This window comes from Lontra canadensis, unplaced genomic scaffold, assembly GCF_010015895.1.
Source record: "Lontra canadensis isolate GAN:19392208 unplaced genomic scaffold, GSC_riverotter_1.0 scaffold8, whole genome shotgun sequence".
NCBI lineage: Eukaryota > Metazoa > Chordata > Mammalia > Carnivora > Mustelidae > Lontra > Lontra canadensis.
The window spans coordinates 29,188,321-29,204,660 of NW_022631002.1; the positions used below are offsets into that span (position 1 = coordinate 29,188,321).

At 37.0% G+C, this 16,340-nt stretch overlaps 1 protein-coding gene across 2 annotated transcripts in view; it reads right to left on the reverse strand.

Annotated features, from left to right (window-relative positions):
• Positions 1–16,340, reverse strand: part of FTO (FTO alpha-ketoglutarate dependent dioxygenase) — a 371,203-nt gene that overhangs the window by 275,946 nt on the left and 78,917 nt on the right. The gene's annotated exons all lie outside the window — the stretch shown is intronic.

The window sequence follows — 16,340 nt, forward strand, 5'->3', positions numbered from 1 at the left end:
TCAACTTTAACAAGAGACAAAAAGGTCATTATATAATGATAGAGGGGTCAACTCATCAAGGGAATATAACAATAAGCATATAAGCACCCAATACTGGAGCACCTAAATACATTAAACAAATACTAACATATCTGAAAAGAAAAACAGACAACAGTATATTAGTAGGGGAATTCACTACCCCATCTCAACAGTGGATAAATCATCCTGAAAGAAAATCAATATGGAACCATTAAACTTGAACTATACTTTAGACCAATTTTTCTTTTTAAAAATAAGCAAAACTAACAAACCTTTAACTCATGAACCAGGAAAAAAAAAAAAGAAGACTCAACTAAATTAAAAAAAAAGAAAGAAAGAAAGAAAAGAGGAGACATTATAACTGATGCCACAGAAACAGAAAGGATTAGAAGAGACTAGTATGAACATTTATATACCAATAAATGGAATAATCTAGAAGAAATTGATAAATCCCTTGAAACGGTCACCTACTAAGACTGAATAATGAAGAAATAGAAAATCTAAACACACCAGTAACAAATAAAAAGATTCAATGAGTAATCAACAACCTCCCAACAAAGAAAAGTCCAAGACCAGATGATTTCACTGGTTAATCTATCAAAGATTTAAAGAAAAATTACTGCAAATCCTGTTCAAAATTTTCCAAAACATTAAAGAGGAAGGAACACTCCCAAACTCATTTTACAAGGCTAGCATTGCCCGGAGACCAGAGCCCTATAGGTACTACAAGAAAAAACAAAACAACGACAACAAAACTACAGGCCAATATTCGTGATGAATACAGATGTAAAAAAATTCTCAAAAAAATATTAGGAAACCAAATTCAACAGCATGTTAAAAGGATCATACACCATAATCAAGTGGTATTTATACGTGATATGCAAGGATGTTCAGTATACATTAATCAGTAAGTGTAATAGGCCACATTGATAAAATATAACATAAAAACCATATGATCATCTCAATAAATGTTTAAAAAAAGCATTTGACAAAATACAATAACTCTGGCATGATAAAAAAAAAAAAAACTCTTTTAAAAATCGTGTTAGAGAAAAAAAATGTACCTCAACTTAATAAAGGTTATATAGGACAAGCCCACGGCCAACATCACACTCAATGAAGAAAGGTTCCAAGCTTTCCTTCTAAAATCAAGACAAAGGTATCTATTCTTACAACTCCTATTCAATGTATTACAACAAGTCCTAGCCAGAACAATTAGTCAAGAAAAACAAATAAAAGATATCCAAATCGGAAAGGAAGAAGCAGGGTGCCTGGCTGGTGCAGCCAGTTAAGCATGTGACTCTTGGTTTCAGCTCAGGTTGTGATCTCAGGCTCATGAGATCAAGCTCTACATCAGGCTCTGTGCTCAGTGCAGAGTATGCTTGAGACTTTCTCTCCCTCTCCCTCTACCCTTGCCCCCCACTCTCCTCTCTCTTTCATAAATAAATAAATCTTTAAAAAAAAAAAAAAAAGGTGGGGGGGGGCGCCTGGGTGGCTCAGTGGGTTGAGGCCTCTGCCTTCCGCTCAGGTCATGATCCCAGGGTGCTGGGATCGAGCCCCACATCGGGCTTTCTGCTCAGCAGAGAGCCTGCTCCCCTTCCTCTCTCGCTCCTTGCCTCCCTGCTTGCTTGTGATCTCTGTCAGATGAATAAAACCAAAAAAAATCTTAAAAAACAAAAACAAAAAAAAAAAAGGAAGAAGCAAAGTAGACGTAAGTAAGTAAGTAAGTAAGATGTATGTAAGGTCATATACCATCTCTGGCTGTAGATGGTATATGACCTTATTATCTACAGAATGATCTTAAAGGTTCCACCAAAAGGTTGGAAAGGTTCTTAAAGGTTCTGTTAGAAAAAACAAATTCAGCAAAGTTGCGGGACATAAAAACAACACACAGAAATCTGTTGTTTCTCTACACTAACAACAAAATATCTGTAAAAAAATAAAATAAACAGCTCTGTTTGTAATAATCTCATAAACAAATAGTTTAATCAAAGAGATGGAAGATTTGTATACCTTATAAGACTTTGCTAAAATAAAATGAAGACAGAAATGAATGGGAAGGTATCCCATGTTCATGGATTGAATTAGTACTGCTAAACTGTGCATAACTACCCACCAAAGCCATTTATACTTTCTATGCAATCTCTATCAAAATTCCAATGGCTTTTTTCACAATAATTAAAAAATATCCTAAACTTATAGGAATCACAAAAGATCCCAAAACAGCCAAAGCAATCCTGAGAAAGAACAGAATTGGGGGCTTCACATTTCCTGATTTCAAACTAAACTACAAAGCTATAGTAATAAAAACACTATGTAAATGGCATAAAAACAGACATGGAGAGCACTGGAACAGAATCAACAGCCCATGGGGCGCCTAGGTGGCTCAGTGGGTTAAAGCCTCTGCCTTCGGCCCGGGTCATGATCCTAGGGTCCTCTGCTCAGCAGGGAGCCTGCTTCCTCCTCTCTCTCTCTCTCTCTCTCTCTCTCTGCCTGCCTCTCTGCCTACTTGTGATCTCTGTCTGTCAAATTAATAAATAAAAAAATCTTAAAAAAAAAAAAAAAAAGAATCAACAGCCAAAAAATAAACTCTCTATATGTGGTCAATTAATATTTGACAAAATAGCCAAAATACTCAAAGGGGAAAGAATAGTAACTTCAATTAACGGTGCTGGGAAAACTGGATAATCACATGCAGAAAATGGAATTGGACCCCTACCTTACACAAGTCACAAAAATTAACTCAATATGGATTAAAGACTTAAACATAAGACCTGAACTCATAAAACTCCTAGAAGAAAATTTAGGGAAAAGCTCTTTGACATTGGTCTTCACAGTTATTTTGGGGGGGCGGGGTATGATAAGAAAAGCACAAACAAAAGCAAAAATACATGAGTGGGACTATATCAAACTAAAAAGCTTCTGCACAGCAAAAGAAACAATGAACAAAATAAAAAGTCAACTTATGGAATGGGAGAAAATATTTGCAAATCACCTCTGAAAAGGAGTAATTATCCAAAACATATAAAGTACTCATATAACTCAACAGCAAAATTTTTTTAAAAAATCTGATTTTAAAAAGGGCAAAGAACCTGAATAGGTATTTTTCCAAGGAAGACATGCAAATGGCCAAGAGGAACATAAAAAGATGCTCAACATCACTAGTCATCAGGAAATTGCAAATCAAATCCACAATGAGGTACTACCTCACACCTGTTAGAATGGCTATTAGCAAAAAGAGAAGAAGGGGCGCCTGGGTGGCTCAGTTGTTAAGTGTCTGCCTTCGGCTCAGGTCATGATCCCAAGGTTCTAGGACCGAGACCCACATCCGGCTCCCTGCTCAGAGGGAAGCCTGCTTCTCCCTTTCCCACTCCCCCCTGCTTGTGTTCCCTTTCTCACTGTCTCTGTCAAATAAATAAATAAAATCTTTTTTAAAAAAGAGAGAAGAGATAAATCTTGGTGAGAAAAGAGAATCCAAACTCTTATGCACTGTTGGCAGGAATATACACTCTATGGAATACAATATGGAGGTTCCTCAAAAAATTAAAAATAGAACTACCAGCAATCCTACTTCTAGGTATATGTCCAAAAACAAAAACCAAAAAAAATAAAATGAGGATTTCAAAGAGGTATCCACACCTGCCTGTTCACTGCAGTATTATTCACAATAACCAAGATACAGAAACACCCTAAGTGGCCATCTACGGATGAATGGATAAAGATGATATATCTATATAATGGAATGTTTTCCAGCCGTGAGAAAGAAGGAAATCCTGCCACTTGGGAAAACATGGATAAACCTTGAGGGCATTACGTGAAGTCAGAAAGATAAAAGACAAATACTGGATGATCTCACTTCTGTGTGGAATCTAAAAAAGGCAAACTATAAAACAGAAGGCAGAACAGTGGTTGCCAGAGGCTGGGCGGCGGGGGGGGGGGGGGGGGGGGGGGGGGGGAGGGTTGGGCGGCGAGGAAAATGAGATGTTGGTCAAAGGGTACGAACTTCTAGTTATAGGATGAGAAAGTCCTAGGGATCTAATCGACAATAGCTAACAAACAATACTGGAAGTTGCTAAGGGAGCAGATCTTAAAAGATCTTACCAAGAAAAAAAAAAAAGTAATTACGTGAAATGACGGAGGTTTTAATTAACCCTGTTGTGGTAATCATTTTGCAATATTTACATATATCAAATCATCACATTTTACAACTTAATCTACACAATGTTATATGTCAATTATACCTCAGTAAACCTCGGGGGTGGGTATGGTGCTATAACAAAAAGAAATTAAATATCAATAGCAGAAATAGATCTAGAAAATCTCTTAATAGCTGGAAACTAAATAACCCAGTTCTAAATAACCCATGGGTCAAAAAAGCCAAACAAGAAATTAAAAACTAGGTCAAACTGAATGAAAATGAAAAAAAAAAAAAATTCAAAATTTCTAGGATGTAGCTGTAGTTACAAGCCTTCATTTAAAAAAAAAGGAAAATGGTTTCAAATCAATGACCTTAGCTTCCTCCTGGGCGGCGGGGGCAGAAAAAGAAAAGGAAAAAGAAAAAGAGGACCAAAAGAAACCTAAAGTAAGGAGAGGAAAGAAAATTATAAAAAACCAGAGTAGAAATCAATGACATAGAAAACAGAGAAGTAAAGAAAATCAAAGAAACCAGAAGTTAGTTCTTTCAGAAAAAAAAAATTTAAATCTCTAGCTATACTGATTAGGAAAAAAAAAAAAAAAAAAAAACACTGCAGTCTCAATATGCCAATTAAAAGGTAAATAAGGAGGTATTATGAACTTAAGAGAATAAACTCCAGAACTTGGACAAAATGAAAAACATTCCCTGAAGACACATATTACCGAGTTTTACTCAAGAAGATAAACTGAATAGGGCGCCTGGGTGGCTTAGTGGGTTGAGCCTCTGCCTTCAGCTCAGGTCATGATCTCAGGGTCTTGGGATCGAGCCCCACATTGCGCTCTCTGCTTGGCAGGGAGCCTGCTTCCCCCCTCCCGCTCTCTGCCTGCCTCTCTGCCTGCTTGTGATCTCTCTCTCTCTCTCTATCTCTGTCAAATAAATAAATAAATAATTTTTTTTTTTTAAAAAAAGAAGATAACCTGAATAGCTCTATACCTAATAATGAAATTGAATTTGTATTTTTAAAACTTCCCACAAAGAAAACGCTAACCTGAGAAACTTCACTGTCCAATTCTATTAAACATTTCATTAAGAAGTATCAATTCCATACAAACTCATCCAAAAAATTAATGAAATTCCCAAAACCAAGCAGAATTATTACAATAAAATTATAGACCACTATCCCTCAGGAATATGAATATGCAAATTATTAACAAAATAGCAAACTGAATGTGACAACACATAAAAGAATAATATGTCACCAAGTATTATTCCACAAATGAGGAATTGTATAATTCCACATTCTGAAACTGACATAATTCATATTATGGATCATCAGCTTTACTGATGACTAAGAAAGAAAAACCATATGGTGATATGAATTGATACAATAAGAACAAAGGATAATACCCAACATCAATCCTACTTAACACGCTCAGTAAACTAGGAAACTTCTTCAACCTGAGAAAGGAATCTGTGAAAACCATATAGCTAACATCATATCTAGTGATGAAAAGACTAAATGATTTCACTGTATGATCTGGAAAAAGGCAAGGATGTCTGTTGTCATTCCTCTATTTAAGATAGTACTGAAGGTTCTAGCTAATACAATACAGCCAGAAAAAGAAATGAAAGGCATCCAGACTAGGAAGAAATAAAGAAAAGATAAAACTGTCTTTATTTGCATATAACACAAGCACCTATACAGAAAACCATACAGGTTTGACGAAAAAAGCAACTAGAACTACTAAGTTCAGAACTACTAAGTTCGATAGGTTGTAGGACACAACCTACAGGACAAGGTTACAAGATCAATATACAAAAATCAGTTCTGTAATACCAGCAATCAACTAAATGTAACCGAAATTTTTTTTTTAAATATCACTTACAATAACATCAAAAATTAAAAACTACTTAGGGATAAATCTGGCAGAAGGTTTTCCAAACTCACACAAGAAAAAACAAGAAGACAGTGTTAAGAGAAATTAAAGAATTCCTAAATAAGTGCAAAGATATGCTATGTTCATGATCAGGAGACTCCATAAAATGTCAAACTGTTCCCAAAATGATGCAATCCCAATCCAAGATCCCTGCAGGTTTTTTCTGTAAAAATTAACACAATTAAAATTTATACGGAAATGCAAAGATCTAAAGTGGCAAACAACTTTGCAAAAGAAGAATGAAGTTGAAGGACATCACTCTACCTCCTAAGACTTAATATAAAACTACAGAAATCAAGGCAGTGTGGGACTGGCATAAAAGTAGGCAAACAGATAAATGGAACAAAACAGAATCCCAAAGTAGACACACCTATTTGTCGTCAATGGATTCTGAGAAAGATTCAAAGTTAATTTAATGGCAGAAGAAAAAAAATCCTCCAATCAATAATTCTTGAAGAAGTAGGTATCTATATAAAAATAAATAAGAACTTTAATCCACATCTTGTATCATATATAAAAATTATCTCTAACTGAACATATCAATGTAAAACCCAACTATATAACTAAACATAAAACTTAAACTATAACATTAGTAGAAGAAAACATAAGTTCTTTAAGTCTTTAGGTTAGGCAAGGCAGTTTTCTTAAACATGAAACCAAAAGCACAACCCATAAAAGAAAAAAAAATTATAAACTTCATCGAGAACTTCTACTCTCAAAACCCTCAAACTAGAACTCTAATACATTGCGCTCATGAAAATAAAATGGTCCAACTAGTCTGGAAGACAATCTGCCAATTTCTGAAAAAAATTAGATATAGACCTAAAACACGGTGGCACGTGTCCATACAAAAACATGTACATAAATGTTCAAAACAGCTTTATCTGTAATTGCTCATTATTGGAAGTAATCCAAATGTCCATCAACAAGTGAACAAATAAATAAACTAGAGTCTACTGAAAAAAGAAAAAGAAATTGTGGTGTATCAATACAAAAATCACTACTCAGCAATAAAAAAGAATGAATTACAGATACATACAACAGCATGGATGAATTTCAAAACCACTACGCTGAGTGAAGCCAGGCTGAAATGAGTACCATACTGAAGGAGTCCATTCATGTAAAATTCTAGAAAATGAAAATTAATCCATAGTGACAAAGAGCAGACGAGTGGTTGACTGGGGCCAGGGCAGGAGGGAAGAGGAGGGGAGCATCGCTAAGAGGCACAAAGAAACTACGGGGGTAATGAATAATATTCAACAAGTCTAGACATGTGTCAAAACTTATTAAGTCATGTAATTTAAATATGTGCCCTTTTTTTGTATGTCGGTTATACCTCAATAAACTGGTTTTGAAAAAAGAGAGGAGGGAAAGTGAGGATTACTGAAATATGGCATCTCTCGCCTACAAAACTGGGCCTGTTGTCATTTAGAGCATAGACTTTTGGTTACTATTCAGTTTCTTTCATCACTTTAGACCAACTTCCTACTACTTTTTGAGGCAATTTAAGTAATGCATATTTTTCAAGATACGTGTCCATTTCATGTAAGTTAGCTCTCAAATGTATCATATTTATTTATCATTCTTAGAAATCAAGAATCCCAGTTGTGTACCCTCTTTTGAGTCCTTAATACCAGATCACACAGGATTTGCTTTTCCACATGCTCATTATTGTTCTTCAGAGTGTTCATTTTGTATTATTTTAAAACAGAAAAGTAGTATTTTAAACAAATAATTACGTGAATTTTGCATCCATTTCTACGGTGACCCTTGTTTCCTGTATTAAAAACTTTCCCTCTGGATTCACTTTTGTTTTCACTAAATTGTAATAGTTCCAGTAAGAATCCATGGATGATAACTCTCCTCTTCATCCTTTTTTATGATTGAAAATATCTGTATTTTTTTCATCAGTTTTTAAAACTGAAATTAACTATAATTTTCCCTTAGCACTTTGAGGATTTTATTCTCCTATCTTCCAGCATCTGTTGCTAATGAGACTGTTTTGTAAATAATCTGCATTTGGGGAGAGGGGCAAATCTCAAGGATTTTTTTGTATTCTACAGTTTCAAAATGATGATCCCGCTCAAAGTATTTGAAGACTCGTATCTTTCATTATATAAGGAAAATTCTCAACTCCTAGGTCTTCACATTTTGCTTCTCCATCATGCCTTTTCTCATGTTCCTAAGGACATATGTTAGAACCTCTCAATATAACCTGCAAGTCGGCTACATGCATGTTCTCATTCTCTCATTCTCCCTCTCTCTTTCATTCTCTCTCTCTCTCTCTTTTCCTCTCTTAATCTTTTGTCTCTTCATGCTGCCTTCTGGGTGAATTCCTTAGTGCTCTCCTCCAATTCACCAGTTCTTGCTTTGATTCTATCTAAAGTTCACCCCATCTATTGAGTTTATTGTTTCTACGACATTACTTTTTCTAAAATTTCCTAAATTTCCAAAATTTAGAACTGGCTATTTTTCATATACAGCTGTTCCTATTCCATTTGTGCATATCTGGGGGCTTTTTAAATTTTCACTTTTATTGTGATGCATCACTTTATCCCTTTGAATTTCCTAGACATGGGAGCATGCTTATTTTAGTTTGACTTTTTTTCCTCTTTCTCTTCTTTCTTTCTTCTTCTTTTTTTTTTAAGTGAGCTCTAAGCCCAGTGTGGGGCTTGAACTCATGACCCCAAGATCAAAAGTCACATACTATACTGACTGACCCAGCCAGGCACCCCAGTCTTTGACTTTTCTATAAAATTAATCTCAGGGGCGCCTGAGTGGCTCAGTGGGTTAAAGCCTCTGCCTTCGGCTCAGGTCATGATCTCAGGGTCCTGGGATCGAGCCCCGCATTGGGCTCTCTGCTTAGCAAGGAGCGTGCTTCCCTTCCTCTCTCTCTGCCTGCCTCTCTGCCTACTTGTGATCTCTGTATGTCAAATAAATAAATAAATAAATCTTTAAAATTAATCTCACCTGGAATAATTCTTCGTTCTCATTGTTGAGTTTGTTAACTATTTTTTTTCATATTTTTATTTAAAATCTAATTAGTTAACATATGGTGTAATACTGTTTTCAGGAATAGAATTCAGTGATCCATCACTTATATTACATTTAACATTCACAACATGCATTTGTTTTCTTTGTTTTTTGTTTGTTTGTTTGGTTTGGTTTATTTTTTTGTTTGGTTTTTTTGATATTTTGTTTTGAAGGCTAATGCTAAGTGGATGGCTTTTTTGTCCTTGGCTTTTGGGTGTTGTTGTTGTTGTTGTTGTTGTTTTGCTTTTTGTTTTGTTTTGCTTTGTTTTTTCCCCCTTCCTCCCTCTCTCCCTCTGTGCTCACCTTTCCCTCCATAGTAATTCTATAGTTGCCTCCCTATACCACTAGTCCAAGGCCAAATCTCTTATGGTGATTTGAAGCACCACATTGTCTCCCCCATTACTCCATGACCAATCAAAATGATTGAGTTTCTGTACTTGAAGGTTTATCTTTCTTCTCCTGCTCCTCAAAACCCGTCACTCCATATAAGCTATTCCCCTGACTTGTTGGTCTTTTTTGAGTTCCCCTTTATGAGAAATACAACTTCACCTCCACTTCTGGCTTAATGCAGTGAACCTAGTTTTGTCCATCTCAAGGAGTAAACTTTGAGTTCCCATAATCCCATAGCACCTAAATTCACAACTGTTACTTTTTATTTCCACACCCAAAGCCCTTGCAGGATCATGCCCTCAATCCAGCTTATCCTTTTACATTTAGTTCTCTTTCTGGTCGACAACAATATCTTGCCTGTAAGCCTACTTATGACTCTTTTTTATCTTTCATTCTTTTAATGTGTTAGCAACCATTGACATGTATTTGGAGCAGAAGACATACATAAGCTATAAGCTTACTCCACCATTTGACAAGAAGGCACAGATGATTTCTTTTAAGATAAAAATTCTTAGCAGGAGACTCACTAGGTCAAAAGGTATACTCTTTTTAGACTCTTGATTCATATTGTGAAATTGCCCTCCAGGAAAACGATACCCATTCCACAGCCATTAACACACAATACCCATTTCTTCATTTACTCGCACATACATCAATTATTATCAAACTTTTCAATCTCTCGCAAGTTGATAAACGAAAAAACAAGTTCAGTCTAATTTACATGTCTTTGATTATTAATCACGCTAAGTAACTTTTCATATGTTAAGTGCCACCTGCAGTAGCTCTTTTGTGAAATGCCTGTTCATGACTTTTGTCCATTTTTTGCTGGGGTATTTATCTTTGCCTATTCCAGATCTAAGAATCCATACTTTGTGTCCATGTAAAGACAATAAATTTGGCATTATGTGAGTTTATTAGTTAGAATTCTCATTTCTCTTTCCTTCTTTCAGTATGAGCACCTTTCTATCAGTTCCTAGTAGAGTTCATCTCTTGCATCAAGCTGCAACACTACACTTCTCAGCACTTCTAAAATATCCTACCTAAGACAATACCTTTCACTGTAATTCATACCTTCCCAAGTACTCCACAAAGTTGGCAATAGCATTCCTTGTTCTTGTAAATTACTCTGACAAGAAATATTTTTACAAGAATGTTTTTCGTAAGTGAAACCACACATAAAAAAATATATACTTTAGCTCTTCACACAATAATTTGAGTATCAAAATCTATTTGTCTCACCAACCTGATCTTAAGTTCCAACCACCTACAATCATCAATTTTAAGAATGCAGTCCAAGTTTCAAAAGGAAAAGAAAGTTTCATGAAGAAAAAAATTCCTATGATGAAAATCAGCTAAACAAGATCTAAAAAGAAGTAAAGGTTGGGACATGATTGTGGAAAGGACTGGAACTTTGGGGAAAAGGTACTTTACATATCTGAAGAATATATTATTACAATCAAAGCAAAAAGTACCTCTAACAAAATAAAATGTTGGATTCTTTACTCAAGGATAATGGCTTAGAAAGAACAACTCTAACTTCTTTTGACTTCATCTGAGCAAACTACCTTGTAAACTGTAGTTTCCCTGAGCCACCTCCAACTACCTCCAATAGAGACAATCACTTACCCAAGATTCTTCACAATCAAAATGCTGCCCACAATTTTGCAGACAAATACAAGAACAAGGACAATACAAGTCCAAACCACAAAAGAGAGAAACAGATTAATTAAAACTCCTTCACTGCTATTGTACCTACATTCTAGCTTCAAGGACCTAATAATTCACCTCTTACATTTCCAAGAGGAGAACAACTCTCCTCTTGGCCACACCTGTTTAGATGAAAAAGTCACATTCCCTCAATCATATTTCAATCTCCAGGGAATTTCCACCTTGAGATTTCATACCTTACTAGTCTACTCAAAGGGTCAGAGGACAGAACTCCATGAGATTTCACCTTGTGTCTTGCCCAGCTTGGCATTAGTATGATCAAACTAAGCACTCTCTTGCTAGCCATCCAATTGTAAATAATAACACTTGAGACCAGTAGGATTTCTGACTTCTTTGTTATTTTACAAAGCTTTAACCATTAAATCATGATCAAACAACCTGCCACGGGAAAGCAGATGTACATGATGTTGCAGTAAAGACATCAGTAAGTGACCTCAGTGACTGTCCATTAAATGATCCTTAGCTCTCTACTGTCCCTTTCCGGCTCCCTGCTCTTTCCACAGCAAGTGCTGCATAATCAGACATTAAATACTTTCCCTTGTGTAGCCACAAGTGAATTATACAAGACATGATATATTACTTTAACAACAACGACAATAAAAATCCCTTAGCTGCTGACAGAGCCATATCAACTATTAGTTCTGCCTCACGGTTATAAAAAGTTAAAGAAAAATACCTGAAAGAATGAGTTATTTAATAACTATTTTAGTTGTATAATACAAAGTAGTTATTTCTTTTTGTTTTCTTTTTGTTTTCATTTATCCATTCTCAGGATTCCGGAAAGCAAATCCACACTCTTTATTACCGAAGTTTCGTGACTAAAGCACTGCATGAAACCCTCTAACTCCATCAGCATGCATTTAATCTCATTTCAATATGTGCATTTACAAGTTTCCTCTTCCAGTTATATCACTCATGAAATACTACCATTGCTGGCTTTTCTGATAGCCAGTGAATAACAGGGGCTTCTGGGTGGCTCAGTCGGTTGAGCCCCAGCCTCTTGATTTGGGCCCAGGTCGTGATCTCAGGGTCATAAGATTGAGCCTACAATAGGCTCTGGTTCAGCAGGAGTCTGCTGGTCCCTCTCCGTCCCCTAATATGCAGGTGTACTCTCTCTCAAAAATAAAATATTAAAAAAAAAAGTGGATAATAATCCCAAAGTTATTCTTCTACAAATATGCTAAGGATTGCAACCTAATCTAACCATCACGTGTATAATTTCATTATACTATAAAATACACAACTCCACTCAGAGATATAATAACCAAAAGACTAGGCTTTCTACTCAGTTATCCAGATTTCATCTGCAGATGAACTAGGTATTTCTTTAAGTAGCCTCCAAACACCAAGAAAAAAGGCAGGAGGGCATAGCTTAAAATAACGGTTGAGAGCTCAGGCTCTAAAATTAGACCTTACTGGTTCAAATCCTACCTCTGCCAATTACTAGCTGTGTGAGCTTAAGTTACTTAGCCACCTTGTGCCTCCATTTCCCCATCTACAGAAGAGACACAGAAATCATACCTACCTCACAAGGCTGTTAAGATTAAATCAAATGGGTTATTATTTGTAATGAAATAAATGTGTGTGCAATTACAAAACAAACACTACCCAGGTGTTTAACACATTTTATTTAATTATACTTAATGAAAGTTTAGACATAGACTAAAAAGATAAATAATTTTGCCTGTCCTCATGGGCCCATTCCTTCCTGCCATCCTTCGGGTTATCTGCCAGTTACCACAGTTCTATATGACATCATCAAGCAACCCCTTTCCCTTCCTGGGTCTCTTTTCTTCATCCTTTGTGCTTACTTAGTTAGCTCAAACTTAAAAAGTTAGCTCAAACTTAAAAAAAAAAAATCCTGCCACCTTAAAAAATTAATTAGCTAACTGGTTGATTAAACTCTTCTTGGCTTTTCCCATTTACCACTCCAGCTAACATCCCATTGCCTCTTTCCTTTCCCTATCAAACTTCCCGAAGAACCATGGAAGATGGATGCCCAAAAGTCCTACTGCCTCTTTTGCCCTGACCCCCCATTATGATGTGGCTTCTACCACTGCCAATTCTACCAAAACAATTCTTCTATGGGCAATGACCAACTCCACCTACTAAAAAACAGCATCATCTTCTTGGTCATTTGGGAAGCACTGGACATAGCTACCTGCATTTCTTTCTCAAAATCCCCTCCCCACCCCTTGGTTTCAATAACATTCCCCCTCTCCCTCATATTCCTCGAGCCTAAGCTCTCTCCTTCTCCTGTTTCTGGTCTTTCTTCCTCTACCCTTCATAGCAGACATTCTCTACCCTTCTTCCTCTTCAAAGCAGTCTTTCCTTAGGTAATCTCATCTTCTTTAAAATAATGCTCAAATCCTCATTCCCAGCCCAAACCTATATTTAAAACTGTCTCTGCGATATTACAACACACAAGTCCCCCCAGTACCTGCAATTCAATAACCCCAAATCAAAGTCAACATTCTCCTTTCCTACCTTCCCAAAGTCTGTTTCTCCTGTTTTTAGTCTTCAATCCATGTCATTGCCCACCAAACTGATAATGTTGAAAGTTCTGTTCCTATTTCTTCTCACTCATCTCATTCATGTTAACTGGCAGTAACCAGCTCTTCAGTCTACGCTAACTCTGTTCATTGTTATGAAAATCTTATGAGGATGAGGCAGATATCATGATCCCCCTATCAAAGAACTGAAACCAAGACTTGGACAGATAAAAACCTGGTTCAAAATCGAAGCTAGTAGATCTCACACCTGGGATTTGATGTTACCTGTTTTATCTACAAGGCCTGGGCTGCACAGTACACTGGGAATGCTTATTTAAACCTAAAGGTATACATTCCAAGCACCACCTATACTGAGAGGCAGCTAACAGTGATCAAGACAGATATATTCCTGCTCTCATGGGACTCAGAGCATGAGAGAAGCATCAGACAATTAAACAAGCAAGCCACAATCTAATGCAGGAAGTTCCATGATACAAGAAGCAAAGAGTGGTACTGTGGCAAGTAACTTGAAAGATAGGATAGGGAGCTCTTGGGGAAGGCTTTCCACAAGAAGTGGCATCTGAGAATTGAAACATCAGTGGGTATGAGCCAAACAGAGAGAAGCAGTGGTCAAAAGGGTCCCAGAAATACTATCTCACAACAGTTAGGGGGACTATTACCACCAACAACAACCAAAAGTATGGACACGGATGTAGAGAAACTGGAACCCTTGGGCACTCTTGGTGAGAATGTAAGATGGTGCAGTCACTGTGAAAAACAGTCTGGACATTTCTCCAAAAATTAAGCAATTCCATTTCTGAGTACATATCCCCCAAAACTGGAAGGTACGTCTCAAAAAGCTACTTGTACACCCATGTCCATGGCAGCATTCTTCACAAAGTCCAAAAAGTGGAAGCAACCCAAGTAACCATCAACGATGAGTGCATTAAAAAAAGTGGCATATTCATACAATAGACCATTATTCATCCTTAAAAAGGGAATTTTGACACGCACTATAACATGAACAAACCTTGAGGAACACTGTGCTAAGTGAACTAAGCCAGTCACATAAGGACAAATACTGCATGATTCCAATTCACAGGTTCATGGAACAATCCAACTCATAGAGACAGAGAGTAGAATGGTGGTATCTGGGGCCTGGGAAGAGAGGTAAATGGGAAGTCAGTGTTTTACGGGGACAGAGTGTCCATACTGGAATGATGAAAAAGTTCCGGAGACCAACAGTGGTGATGGCTACATGACTATCAGAATGTACTTAATGCCACTGACTTATATACTTAAAAACAGGTGAAATGATAAATTTTATGTTATGTGTATTTTACCACAATTTTTAAAAAAAATTGTTCCAAACCTTTGGCACAGCACCGTGGAAGTCAGAAAGCAAAATAAGAACAGGGAGAATCTGAAGAAATTAAAACGTTCAGAAAGGCTGCGGAGAAAAGACCAAAACACACACGCAGTTAAGTCCATGATCTTAAGGGTCTGAGGCCAAATACTGTTCTCCAGATAAAGTAACCATGCAGGATTTTTTTGACATCATGGAGTTAGACCAGAAAAAAAAATGTTGACAATTGTCTCATGAGAAATGAGAGCCTTCTCTAGCTTCAAAGTTAGGAAACTTCCATCGAATTCCAAGAGCACTATAGCTTTTCTAGGCTGAGGGCGAAGAGGATACTTACTCACATCGAAGTCTAAACCACATAGTCTTAGGGCTCCATGATAGCTCTCTGAAAAGACAAGTAGTCCTTGTGGCTTTCAGAATACAAGCTAGCTAATAAGGGGGAAAAACACTGTGCCCCTGTTCTGTGAGGATATTGTAGATCTTGAGCAAGAATCTTCTTGTTGCTCTTGCCAGCGATCCTGCCACTCTGAACAGAAGCATGACCCACAATTCATGGTTACATGAAGGAAGGGACTCACGTGGGACAGGAAGCAAAGGGACCAGCCCTGGAATTACCCAGTCACATAGAATCAGGGAAACAGATCTCTGGGTGTGCTCTGTCATAAACCAGCAACAGTAAATCATTCCGTGTCCTTGACTGCTCTGATCCTCCTCCACTGCTCACTATGGAGTCTAGGCTCCTTTGCCTTCCCTCTGATAGTCTGTTTTTTGGCTTGATTTACCTATAATTTCACTTGACTCACCTAGTCTGCCAGGGACACACTCTGCAGTCTAAGATGAAAGCTGTTTATGGGATTAGTGAAATACACCAGACTTGCAGATGAGATAAAATGGGGGGGGGGGCAGGGAACTCAAAAGCTCGGAAAAAAATTTCACCTGCCAACATAGCATTAATCTTATCCATTCTCACCTATGTCATTCCCCTCTCTGCTCAACAGTAGGTCTCAAATTTAATCCGCTCCAACCATATGAGTCAGTCTAAAATGAACAAGCAGGTCTCTTCTACGAACAATTCCTCTGAAACCTAACACAAAAGAGAGTTATTTTTTTTTTTTTTTTCCCAAATTCCAGTTGCCTGACTTTCCTTGGGCCAACAGGTACCTAGTGTTTCATGTCAGGCAAACCCTTAGTTTCCTTATCTTTAAAATGTGTGGTACCAGATGGCCTCTGGCTAGGGCCGCTTC